Genomic DNA, 13,394 nt, shown 5'->3' with positions numbered 1-13,394 from the left:
AGAGCTCCTTCAGAAATTATTCCACCATTTTCTTCACTGTCCAGAGTTCCTCCTCAGATCAATCTAAAGGTCTCATGGGCTAAAGAATTGATGTGCCCTGCTTGCAGTGTCTGCTGCTTTCTCCAGAATTAGAAGCTCTCTCCTTTGGTGGGAATACATGCCACTATCCATCATACATGCTGCCCATTTCTTGATTTCTCTAATCTTGATCGAGATTGGAAATAAAAGATAGACACTAACATCAGGCATAACAGGTGTATGTATCAGTGTTTAATAAATATTTGCTGAGCCAGGTGTCCTTTCTGCTGCTCTGAGATGCCTCTCCTAGGTCCTGATTATTAATAGTTCAGCACCGATCACCCACTGAGCAGGCAAGAAAAGGTAATGACTAGTCACCAAATTGTTCATCCCTAACGCAATCTAGGTATCTGTTCCCACTGCCCTTAAAATCACATAAAACAAGTTAGCTCTCTAATTGCTGAATCTAGAAGTCATTGAAGAGCACATGTGAGTCTTGGCAATTAGAATGATTAGAAGCCTGTTTTGGAGATATACTTGCAAACTGGGCATATCAATTTTTTATATAAAGATTAGAGGTATTATCAGTTAAGATCTAGAAGTTTTATGGAGCCCTCTTCCCAAAGAGGTACAAATATTCTCAGTAACAATTTTACCATTGTCTCCAGGGATGATACATCTGCTTTGAATGATGCCCCATAACACAGACCTTGATTTCCAAGGTTACACTTCAAAGGATCCCACTGTTCTCTTTGTGGAAGATATTCCTTTTTAATAGTTACTTAAAGAATAGTTGTGCTCCAGCTGAGATATGTAACTTAGAAAATATGGGGGGTACATTCTGCAAATGTGACATGTCTTTGAAATGGTTTAGCAGTTCTCTCTTTTTTATATTGCAATGATATTAAAGTGAAATTATATTTTGCATGGGTATCTTGCCATAAATGATAGTTCATATCAATCTAAGTTTGGTGAGTGATGGATTCTTAACTGCATAATTCATAACTTGGTATTTATCATGGATGGTCAAAAATAACCAGTTTTATCCAACATGGTTCTGTGAGTACTTTGCAATAGCAAACTTAGTTTCAAATTATAACATAACACGTACAATTAAATTGAACCATCTTGTATTGCTATCTTTGTAAATTAAAAATTGTCTTAATACCAGCATTTTCATGTGATTCAACTTAATAGCTCTATGATCATGATTGTTTCTTTTTTATTTTATTTTTTATATATTTTATTGGTTATGCTGTTACAGTTGTCCCATTTTTCCATCTCCTTTATTCCCCTCTGCCCTGTACCCTCCCCACTGACATTTCCTGATCTTAGTTTATGTCCATGGATCATACATTTAAGTTCTCTGGCTTCTCCATTTCCCATACTCTTCTTAGGCTCCCCCTGTCTATTTTTTACCTACCATTTATGCTTCTTACTCCCTGTACCTTTTCCCCCATTTTCCTCCCTCCCCTTCACCACTAATAACCCTCCATGTGATCTCTATTTTTGTGAATCTGTTCCTGTTATAGTTGTTTGCTTAGTTCATTTTTGTTTTTGTGTTTTTAGCTTTGGTTATGGATAGTTGTGAGTTTCTTGTCATTTTACTGTTCATATTTTTTATCTTCTTCTAAAGAAGACGAAGTAACATTCTTTCCTTTAACATTCTTCTAATAAGGGCTTGATGATGATGAACTCCTTGAACTTGACCTTATCTGGGAAGCACTTTATTTGCCCCTCAATTCTAAATGAAAGCTTTGCTGCATACAGTAATCTTGGATGTAAGTCTTTGGCTATCATCACTTTGAACACTTCTTCCCATCCCCTTCTTGCCCACAAGGCTTCCTTTGAGAAATCAGCTGATAGTCTTACAGGAACTACTTTATAGGTAACTGTCTCCTTTTCTTTTGCTGCTTTTGAGATTCTCTCCTCATCTTTAATCTTGGGTAATGTAATTGTGATGTTCCATGGTGTGTGCTTCCTTGGATCCAACTCCTTTGGGACTCTCTGAGCTTCCTGGACTTCCTGGAAGTTTATTTTCTTTGACAGATTAGGGAAGTTCTCCTTCATTATTTTTTTCAAATAAGTTTTCCATTTTCTGCTCTTCCTCTTTTTCTTCTGGCACTCCTATGATTCGATTGTTGGAACTCTTAAAATTGTCCCAAAAGTTCCTAAGCCTCTCCTCATTTTTTAAAATTCTTGTTTACTCATTCTGTTCTGGTTGAATGTTTCTTTCTTCCTTCTGGTCCAAACCATGGATTTGATTCCCAGTTTCTTCCCCTTCACTGTTGGTTCCCTGTACATTTTCTTCTGTTTCATGTTCCATAGCCTTCACTTTGTCCTCTATTTCGTGACCATATTCAACCAATTCTGTGAGCATCCTGATGACCAGTGTTTTAAACTCTGCATCTGATACATTGGCTATCTCTTCATTGACTAGCTGTAGTTTTTCTGGGGGTTTGATCTGTTCTTTCATTTGGGCCATATTTTTTTTTTATTTCAGGGTGCCTGTTACGTAGTAAGGGGCAGAACCTTAGGTATATGCCAGGGTGAGGCAACCCATGTCACTTCACTGTGGCAGCTTGTGGGGGAGGGAACAATGCCACTTGCTCAGCTCCCAGCCAGCTTTCAGTCACTTCCCCTGCTACCCACAAGCAAATTGGGCCCTCTGGTGCTGATTCCCAGGTAGGTGGGCTTGTATACATGCTAGGACCCTGTAGGTCTCTCCAATGAACTCTCTTGCGAGGGTGGGAGTTTCTCCCACCACCTCAGACCCCACAGGTTTTTCAGTCAGAGATTTTGAGTCTTTATTGCCCCCAACTGGACCATGGGTTGCACCAACTATCTCACTCCCCAGTTGTGTCTCCCAGTTCATCTGCATGTAAGTGTGGGACCGCCTACTCCACCAGCTGCCACCTTGCTCGGTCTGCCAGCTACTGCCTCACCCACCCCATCCTCCAGCTGCTGCCTTGCCATGACCTCTCCACCCTGGCTGCCTGTTTCTGCCCCTCCTACCAGCCTGGATGAGTGTTTCTTCTTTAACTACTTAGTTGTTGGACTTCCATACAGTTCAGTTTTCTGGCAGTTCTGGGTATTTTTGTTTTTAAATTTGTTGTTGTCCTTCTTTTGGTTGTGCAAGGAAACAAAATCTATCTACCTATGCTTTCATCTTGGCTGGCAGCCCTTATTAAGTTTCTTAATCACTCGAGGCTTTGTTTGTCTCTACTGTAAGGATAATAAAGTCTCCCAGAAATGTTATAAGGATTGACTATAATATACCCAAAATCTCTAGTACCATGTTTGGCACATAGTAGGCACATATAAATTATTCTATACTTTCATCCTATTAGTTGTATATCCTTTTTTTCATTTTGAAAAGAGAATAGAGAACACAATTGCCAATAGTAGAAGTTTAATTATATTATCTTTTGTGAAAAATAATAACACATACATTAGGGTGGCTAACAATATCTCATTACCTGAATAAGGTGTTAGACTCAGAGGACACTAGGTTAGATGCCATCCTTTCTTTTTGTACAATCTCAAATCACTTTTTGAATAAGAACAATTTCCCAAAACTCACACTACAGCCATTCTGAGAAGAATTAGACACTCTGAAGTAGGCCGTCATGAAATCAAAGGGCAGAGACTAATTCAAGAGCAGGTTTCAGAGTCCTACTGCAGAATCTCACCACAGGAAATTGCTTCATCATATTTTATAAATACTTTATATCAGTTAGAATTTTTAATTCTGTCCAGAGTCACCAATCCATCCTTTTGTCCAGATGTGACGTTATTGAGTCCATTTAGCTTAAAGGGCCCTTTGGCTTATTACCAGTGCCTTTCTTGTTATTAAGTGAGTTGAGAAGGCTTTGATATGCCCCTTAAGTACATGAGCCCTGATATTTTTAAAGATCATTGCACCCACAGACTTCTTATATGTGTTCATTTAGATAATGAGAAAGATCCACATGTATTGTACAGGACATTGAATTCCCTGCATAATACAAATGAATATTAAACATTAGGATCTGAAAAGAATAGTGCAATTCTATTAATATTTATAACTGATCTGTGAGACTAGGGGAATTCTTCAGTATGAAATATTCCAAATTCAAGTTTGTGAGAATGAAGCATCCATGAATTTAAAATGTAGTTTTCCTCACTGAATTACATTTCTATTATACAATATACCTAGTGAATTCTTTGTTGTTGATGTTATAGCCTTACATTATTTAATAGAGGCTGAAAATGCATTTCAGAAATGTGAGCTCAGTTGAACCTAATCCACTCTTTTTTATTAAAAGTAAAATGCCTTTTCTACTATCTTTAATCATAATAATAGTTTCTTAGAGTATCTAACAATATTATAAAGATTATAGTCCCTTTGATTTAAAAATTTTCACCAAATTGCTCAGACTCAATCTTGGGGTTTTTTTCCTGTCAAAATTTAACAAGAAGAATAATTTTACTAGTCTTATTAGTAAAGTAGATAAGAATTTCCACAGTAAACCAGTGAATTTCCTCTATGAAAAGGGCGAGAAATATTTTGACATTATCATAAATAAAAACTTCATTATCTGATCAGTCTCAGTTCTCAAATTCAACATTTTATAATGTCAAGGCAAAAACTTCTCTTTAATACACCAAAAGAATGAGAGCAAAGCTTTAGATCAAATCTTCCAGCCCAGAGATCAATTTCATCTGTTCATGGAATTCTTTTGAACAGTTATAAATCTAAAATTGAACCCAATTACGCAACTACAGTGATAGAGTGATAGCCTTAGAGGCAAACCAGTATGCTGGCTCAAGGAGAAAACTTTGCCCCATTCGGGAAGAGTCCAATCATAATACCACTTAACACACAAAATTTCATATAAGGCATTATGCTGAGTAGGCCAAAATAACGATGTATAATAAGGGATGGCTGCTTCTTGCTGATGAGCATTTGGAAAGGGGAGCATTTTAGTGGACTGTCATCATAGAAAACCAGAGCTTTCTTACACCCTGTGGAAGAACTCCAGTCGGGGCTGGAATGCGAAGTGCGAGTTAGGACAAATCCTCTGCTCTAGGGACCTGGGTAGGGCCCAATTAAAAGACTATCAAAACCCTTCCGTTTTTCCTTTTGGCAGGGCCAATAAAAGCTGCCACAGGCTGAAGATCTTCTTGTGTCTCAGGATAAATAGATGTTTTCATAAAACTTGGGAGGTCTTAGCCAAAGAAAAAACTTCTCCCACACAGATCCCAAACTCTGTGCAGTCCCACTAAATATGGCGGCTTTCTTTAAATGTGTAGAATCTATGGAATTTTTAAAGGGGTTAGGGCAAGGAACATGGAATAAAAATCATTCTAGCCTTGGGTAGTAAGTGGAATTCAGAAAATGCTCATCAGAGTTGTTTTATTCTTTTCCTTAAGCAATTATATATGTTAAAGTCAAACTTTATATGTGAACACTGGCTCTTGATTACTTGCCTTCCAAATTCAGAATATGTTTCTCCTCCAGTCTTCTCGGTTCCTGAAATGGAGCCACCAATCTCCTATCTCCTTATGCCCAAAATCAGGAATCATTCTTTGTTTCTCTGCCCCCACCCCACCCGCCATTCACCCCAATAACCAATCTGTTACCAAGTCATACTGATCTTGCTTCCCAAATAGGCAATGAATTCACTTGTTTTCATCATCACTGTCACAACCAAGGCACGATCTTATTTTAACTCGCCTCCCATACTTGCCCCTCTTCAATTCATTCTTCGCATAACCAGAAAGGTCTTATAAAACATACCTGTTTATGCCACCCACTTTCCCATTGAAAGCTCTGTAATGCCTTCACTTTGCACACAGAATTAAGTTTCAAATCTCTGTTGTGACCTACAAGGTCCTGAGTGACCTAGTACAGGTGTCACAACTTTTTTTATAAAGGCCACTTAGTGAATAGAGTGAATAGAGTTTAGGGTTTGCGAGCTGTGTCTACCATCTCCATTCCAGCTACGCAACTCTACGAATGTAACAGAAGTTATAGACATCACATAAAGGAAGGGGCATGACTACATCCCAGTAAAACTTTATTCACAAATACAAGTGGCAGGCTAGATTTGGCCCAAGGACCTTAGTTTGCCAACCTTAGTTTGATCTAGCACATACCAATCTTACTAACTCCTCACTCGTTAGCTTGCTTTGCTCTCCCATCATACCTCTGGCCATGCTTTTTCCCACTCAAGAACATTGTCCATTCTATTCTCTCTGCCTAGACTGTCTCAATTTAAATTTCACTTCCATGGAGGCCATTCCTAGATTTCTAATTTAATTATTTTTTTCCCACAGTACTCTTTTATAGCACCATTTAGTTTAATTTTCAGTAACCATGCATTTATTTGTGGGACCATTTATTGAAAGCCTGTTTCATCTTCAAGTTGTAAGGTCCATGAATGGAGACACTGAATTTACTTTACTCATCTCTGTATTTCTAGCACCTGGCATAGTGCTTAACGTATGGTAACTTCTCAATTAAATGTTTGTTAATTTAAAAAAATAATGAGACTTAATTAACAAATTGATGAGGAAAACAAGATAATTTGGGGATTTCTGATCTGAAACATGAGATGTTTTTAAACCCATTTATTTCCAAGGTAGACCATTTGAAAAGCCTACTCTCCAAATGAAGAATATGTGCAGATCAGGGCAGTTAATAGGCTTAGCCTTAACACTTAAAGGTACTGGGGTTAACATATTGGAGCTACACAGAGGTGCATGCAGGCTGGGTAGCTCTACTGCATCTTGTAGCTCTGCCTTCTGGACACTAAGCCCCAAATGTGAGAGTGGAAGTGAGAAAAACACGGAGGAAGCACAGCAACTTTAACAGCCTCGGACAGAGGTGACTCGCTTCGCTTACCCTCATAGCCCACTGACCCAAACTAGCCACATGGCCCCAGCTTAACTACCAAACCAGCTGGGGATTGTCAGGGAGCACATGGACTATGGCGAAAATGACGGTCTCTGCCAGAGAATGTAAAAAACATTTCAAATATATAATATTAAGCAAAATTGGCTATATGAACATACTATAAACCTCATACATTGGTATACTATAGTTATGTATTTTGCCAATGTTATAAAGCCTTTCTTGAATTTTAATGTACTCATGTATGGTAATAGTATACTTGTTAGTAATCCTTAGTATCTTGTCACATCTCCCACAGACACTTTCTACAGAGATTTAATGTTATGTAGAGAAAAATACTCATTTAAAAAACAATTTCATGTTATTTATGACCAGGATTTTTCAATATACTTATAAGCTTGGGTCATTTTAAAAGAATTCTATGGCATATTTCTTTTTAAAGTGAAGGATCAGAATCCAAAAATTGACTGTAAGGGAATAATCTTTATAAGGAAAAGAACATATGTTCTCTTTGCTCCAAAAATTGTATCTGCATAAGTTATTCATCAGTGACGCGTTCAATGAATGTTTGTTGAACTCCAGCTATTGGCCAGGCATTGTTCTAGGTGCTCAAGTGAATGAGACAGCCCTCTCAATGTTCCATTCTACAGGGATATTAAAACATATTGCAGGATGATAATATAAAGTTAGAATGCATTATAAGCAAAAGTTTAACAATGTTTAATCTGATGTTCTCTTTTTTCCTTATTTTATTTATGAAAGCTTTTGAAGATATATATTTTAAAGTCTGTACAACAGAATGTTTGTGGAATTGAAGTATCGATATTTCCATGAGACATTGCCTTTTCATCTATCAGTAATCCTAGACAGATCTTTAACAATCCTTGAGTTATACTTACAAGAATATAAAAATGTGCCTTTTTTTAAGGGACAGTAATAAACTCTGAGGCCATATCTGCTCCATCAAAGAAGGTAGAAACAATGTTCTAATTAGAAATCAGTCACATGAGGGTATCTTCCTTATTTATATAGCTTGTCTGAAGGCACTGTCCTGGAGGGATCTGTCTCACAAAACACAATCTGTGTCCTGCACATTTCTAGAAGCCTAAAGAATGATAGAGAGGGTTGGACTCAAACATGAGTTCTTGGCCAAGAGGAAAACTTCTCTGACACAGAACTTCCTGTAATAGGAATTCTGTTGGTCTGCAAGGTTTTATCTTTGCCACGGTTTGCAATTCTTGTTCCTTGGTTTGCTGCAATGGAAACTCATCAAGAAATGACTTTCTCTAAAATGGTTGGATTTGAAAATACTCAGAATTTCCAATTCAATACTTAAATGTGATTAGAAAATCAAAGAAGTCCCAAGTCCTGAGAATGGGGGCTGGGGGAGAGCATTAGGTGAGATCCCATGTAATGAAGTAAGATTTAGGAGTCTTTTCCCAAATCTTATTTCCCCCAAACCTTAATACTAGTCCTGGAATTTAATCTCATTGATCTGATTTGCCTGTCTTGAGTCCACTGCTGAACCATTCACTATGACCAGTAGGAATGGATAACTGACCAGTTTAGGCTAGGTTAAATGTATCAAGGCTGAAAGCAGGGGAGGGGTAATTAATTCCCTAAAACAAAATATGGGTGCTGTTGCCACAAAAGAGCCAGTGGACACTGAACAGGTGATGACCATATTCACTCATGCAGTCCTCATAACTAGCCTGGAGGTCAATATTTAACTATACTATTCCATACGTTTTCTTCAAGGGGTACTAAGTTTCTTGAATATATTACGTGGATTGCCAGGCAGAGGATGACCATTTGTGAACCAGTTTGATCCTCTTCATGACTCAAAGCCAATCCAATACAAAAATAAAAAAAACATTAAAATGAATTTGTGTTGGCAATGTGTATTTTTTCTCCCAGTACTAGGAGTACTTCTTGCTTATCCCCCAGGCCCAACCCTACTGGTTATTTCTTATCTCCAAAGTCAGTCCTTTCCACTGATCACCTAGTCTATTATGAAATCTTGTCCACTTGGAAGATTTGTCTCAGCGCCTTAATTCTTCTATCTACTCCTAGCTCCTCTAATCAGTAGAACCCCCCCCCATGGTAGTCTACCTCGGCCCCTGTTCTCAGTCTCTTGAACCCATCTCAAAGCATCTAGTATCCACTTCAGCATTCACAGGTATTGCAGAAATAGGTAATATGTTGTTTGTTATTTAAGTATGTTGGACTAATGTTATCATTTACTTTCTCAGTTGGCTGGAGAAGGCAGAGCATACTCTTCTGTGAACAATTTTCCGTTGTTTACTAGAAGATTATTTCCTGAATTTGTATACATTTACTTATACTGGAGCTATGGGAAAACATCTGAAATTGGAAGTATGAAGTTTAAGGGGATTCTCATTTTATTTTCAATTCATCATGTGGCATTTTACACACTTGTTTATATTTAACTAAATGTCTATCAGAATGGTTAGCTTATACAGAAATTGTTTAGAGGATGTCTGTATGTCTTGTTAAACATAAGAAATCCAAACATATATAGCTTGGGATAACAAGGATTATAAATATACACATGTGTCAGCTTGAAAACTTCCTGTCCTGTCCTGTATTTAAAATGGCAAAGGCATACATGCACAGATATGTGGGTGCCCACAGGCCTAAAATAAACAAGTCAAAGAGCAAAAGAGTAGAAGAAGCTATTAGGCATGTTAGTGTTTTTTAAAGCTAGTATTTCTAACTCAATGATGGAAAAAATTCCCTAGGGTCACATACAGAACCACAGCTGTAACTGTCTATTTCTGGACATTCAATGCTGTCAGATTCTAAAGGTGCTGTTGTTTTGTCCAGGAGACCTATCTGCCTCCTGTTCATTCACTAGGTGGTGGGACGCTTACTCTGCCTATCCATGTTCCAGGTGCACACAGACAACATGCAGTCCTCTGAGAGAAAGGTCTCAGGGGCCGAGGAGAATGGAACTGATGTGTTTGAGTGTGTGCAAAAAGTTATCAGTCCATAGGTAACATTGATTTTTGAGCATTCTGGAAAAAATGTGTTAGAGTGTTAGAAGTACATTGAGGCTCAAACAAATGAAAAGATGAACTAATTATCAACTCTAGGAAAAATGAAGGGTTGAGCAAAACAGGATGTATGGTTCCAAGGGACTATATGGTTGCTCAGAAGCATTATTATACATTATTATAATGTAAATTCTGATCAATAATTTTGCCAAAAATTGTTGAGACGCTGGTTGGAGTGATGAGTTGAGGTGAGGAGAAGGGTGATGTAGAAGACCTAAGTCTTCGTCTGCCGTAATAGGAGATGAATAGCTGTTACTTCATTCCTTCACTCGTCTCTATTCATCCATATTTTGAACAAATATTGATTGCTTACCACGTGCCAGTTTCTGAGATAGGTGTTAGAAATGTAAAACAAATAAGTTGAAGTTGCTTTCCATCTAAAGGCAAGGCAGACAAGTAAATAAATAGACAATTAAAATGTCAAGGAACATGTATTAAAGCCAAAGGGGCTAGAATCAAGGGTGGGAAGCAGGGATGGGTGGCACAGGGGCAGTGGAGCGGGGGAAATGGAGACAACTGTACTTGAAAAACAATAAAAAAATACAATGTGACAGATGCTATGATTCCGGGATGCACTTTTCTCCCATGATGCATCATGTTCGATTTCCCGTCAATGAAGTGGAGGTAAGAGTGATGGCACAATAAAACCTCAGTAACGCTAACCCTCTGAAATGAAGCGAGTCAGCCTTGATAGGTAGGTTTGCCAAATAACACTTGATGAGTACTTATTATGTGCCAAACTCGAAACTTCTCACTTTACAGGGATTTAATCTGCACAGCAATCCTGAGGTTGGCACTATGGTTACCACAAGGACAACAAAAAGGCAGGCCACTGGAAAAGAATGTACAAATTGAGTTGTATGTGAAAATAACCCACTCACATGAAACTAACTGACAACTAAAAATAAGGCACATTTTAAGATAGCAGATTAGCAAAAATTACCTAGGGTTGGTAAGAGTATGGAGAAATGAGAGCTCTTGTATGCTATCGGGGCAAGCGGAATTCTGGAGCACCATTTAGCTATATCTGAAATCATTTTGCAATACTTTTATTTTTCACTGTATACCCTTTCACAGTGTTGGAGTAACCTTTTTTAAAAAAGTAATTTTGTATCACTTCTCTGCCTTTTGGCTAAGATCAAGTACAGTATCTGTTCTCATCGGTTTAAAAAATAATTTTGTAATTTAAGTAGAAGTAGTTTTAAAACATTGAAAGGAATTTTCTGCCATCATCCCTTTAAAGAATCACACTGTACATAATATACTAGGGACTCTGAGAAATCCTCTATAATTTTGTTTAAAACAAGCATTTCAAAAATATATTTGCCCCCAAAATTGTATTATTGTTGTTTTGCCTAATAACTATTAATATGGCATGGGTCATCCAGTGGGGAACGCTGGCCCAAGGACTCACAGACGTGTTATAGCTGACCTAAAGTTATACAGTCAGGGAGTGGGGAGACAGAATTTCTGACTCAACATCCAAAACTCAACTGATGCCCCTCCAAAACTGGCTGTACAATCAGGATGAAGAAATGGATCTGATTCATTCATACTAAATAAAGTGTATCTTGTTTCTTAAAGGGAAAAATAGCACTCCAGGTTTTTCTGTCAATCTTAGATGGTATATCATGGTTTCCTAAGAAGAGTTAGGTACTACCTTCAACAGGAAGAGAAAAGAAGACACATTTGAACTTGAGCTATATTTCCTGTCTTTTAAAAGAGTACGATTTTAGCCCTATCATTTCCTCCTTTTTAAGATATTTTACCTTTAAAAAGGGAAGCAGGGGCTTGTCAGGGAATTTTGGTATCCAGTTCCTGACAAGAATACAATTTCTCCATTTCTGTTTCTGAGTCTTTTCTAGGCCAACTTCCCTTTCCTGTTAGTTTTATAGGTACCATTTTCTTGTATCTCCCAAGTGAGACTGTTCATTGAAACTTCTTCAGTGATTTTCATTAGCTATTTAAAGGAATTGTTATATCAATTAATATAGTCCCCTACCTCCAGAGAAATAATAAGGAAGAAAATAAAATCACTATTTCTCCTCAAAGACGATAGGATAAAAATGAAATAAGTAAAGGGGAAAACTAGGAATAAAGCCATTTTTGTCTGCGCCTGGCCCATGCTGTCATTTCAGAAGTTTACAGTGTCAGAACCTTACTTTTCAGTTAAAGCTATGAGACTATATTGAATGAGTATAAATACTTCCTACAAAAGTCACTGCTGCAGATAAAACTGGAAGTAATGAAGTCGCCCATGACATGAGTAGGCCTCTTGTAGATGAATTTTGGCCTCTGTAATGTATACATAAGAAATAGGTTTGAGATTATTGAAAAGCAAATAAAACCTGCAGGTGGTCCCTCTGAATAGTGAGGCCTAGTTCCTGATTCTGGGCCAGCAGCAGACAAGCAGAACAGCAGACACACTGCCAAGGATGTGGGGTGCCAAATGGCAGAGTGCTATAGGCTTGTTTGGGTTGGCTCTGCTAGGGAGAGGAGGAAGGGGGGAGAGAGACACCAGAAGCACGTATCTCTCCGTCTCAGTCTCCCTTTTCCTTCCCCCGTCTTCTTCTTTCTCTTTCCCCAGGTATTCTTCCATGGAAGATGAGTTAACTCTTTTTGCTGTTGGGTTTACTGATGTGATTGGCTTCCTCTTGATTGCATTTGCTGCTGCACCCTGGAGCCATATGAAAGAGCTAAATTGTAATGAGAGCTTTCATGGCTAGAGGGCAAGGATAGTGGAGCCAGTTCCACAGGAGTAGGGAGAGGGAAACTCAGCCCCAACTTCTACTGCCAGGGAGAGGGAGGAAGGAGAGCTGGGCATTGCCACCCCCAAACCGTGGCTCTCAACTCCTTCTCCAGTTCCTGTCTTCACATGAATTTGTTTCCTAAACTTCACTTGCACACACTGTTGGTACCATGCCATTTAGCAGATAATGGTTCTCTAATTGTTTTCTTGTGTGCCACCTTCCCCACTAACATGTGCGCCTCAGCCGAGTTTCTCGCTGTACCAGACACTGCACTAGCCACCCACGTGCTGCTCATTTGATCGAATCAGTAATTACAGAAACGTTTTGCCCATTCTTTGATGTTCTTGCCCTGCAGCTATAGTGTTGGCCACTCCTGTTTCTTTAGTCTCTACTGCCTTGTCAGAGATGAAATCTAGAGCTGGCCTTAGACTTCTGTCTTCTGAAAGACCCAACTTCTGTCCAACTAGATGACCTAACTTTTGTCCCTTGGTAGATATTGCCAAAAATAAAGTTTATTGGGTAGACCAGGTGTCTGAGGTATTTGCATGTGAATAGGGTGTCCCAGTGAGTTTGAGCTTGTTGTGTGGCCTAAGAAAGTACATTTCTCATATGGTTACAGAAGTAAGAAATCAGACATGGTGACAAATTTGG

The 13,394-nt window shown here is 38.4% G+C and overlaps 1 protein-coding gene and 1 pseudogene across 2 annotated transcripts in view; both read left to right on the top strand.

Annotated features, from left to right (window-relative positions):
- Window positions 1–13,394, top strand: part of RNLS (renalase, FAD dependent amine oxidase) — a 256,885-nt gene that overhangs the window by 207,246 nt on the left and 36,245 nt on the right. The gene's annotated exons all lie outside the window — the stretch shown is intronic.
- On the top strand, window positions 11,106–11,231 carry LOC118988045 (uncharacterized; annotated as a pseudogene).

This window comes from Sturnira hondurensis, unplaced genomic scaffold (assembly GCF_014824575.4).
Source record: "Sturnira hondurensis isolate 20B ecotype Veracruz unplaced genomic scaffold, ASM1482457v3 Scaffold0005563, whole genome shotgun sequence".
NCBI classification, from domain to species: domain Eukaryota; kingdom Metazoa; phylum Chordata; class Mammalia; order Chiroptera; family Phyllostomidae; genus Sturnira; species Sturnira hondurensis.
The sequence above is the reverse complement of the archived record's forward strand: the minus strand, read 5'-3'. Positions and strand labels throughout refer to the sequence as shown.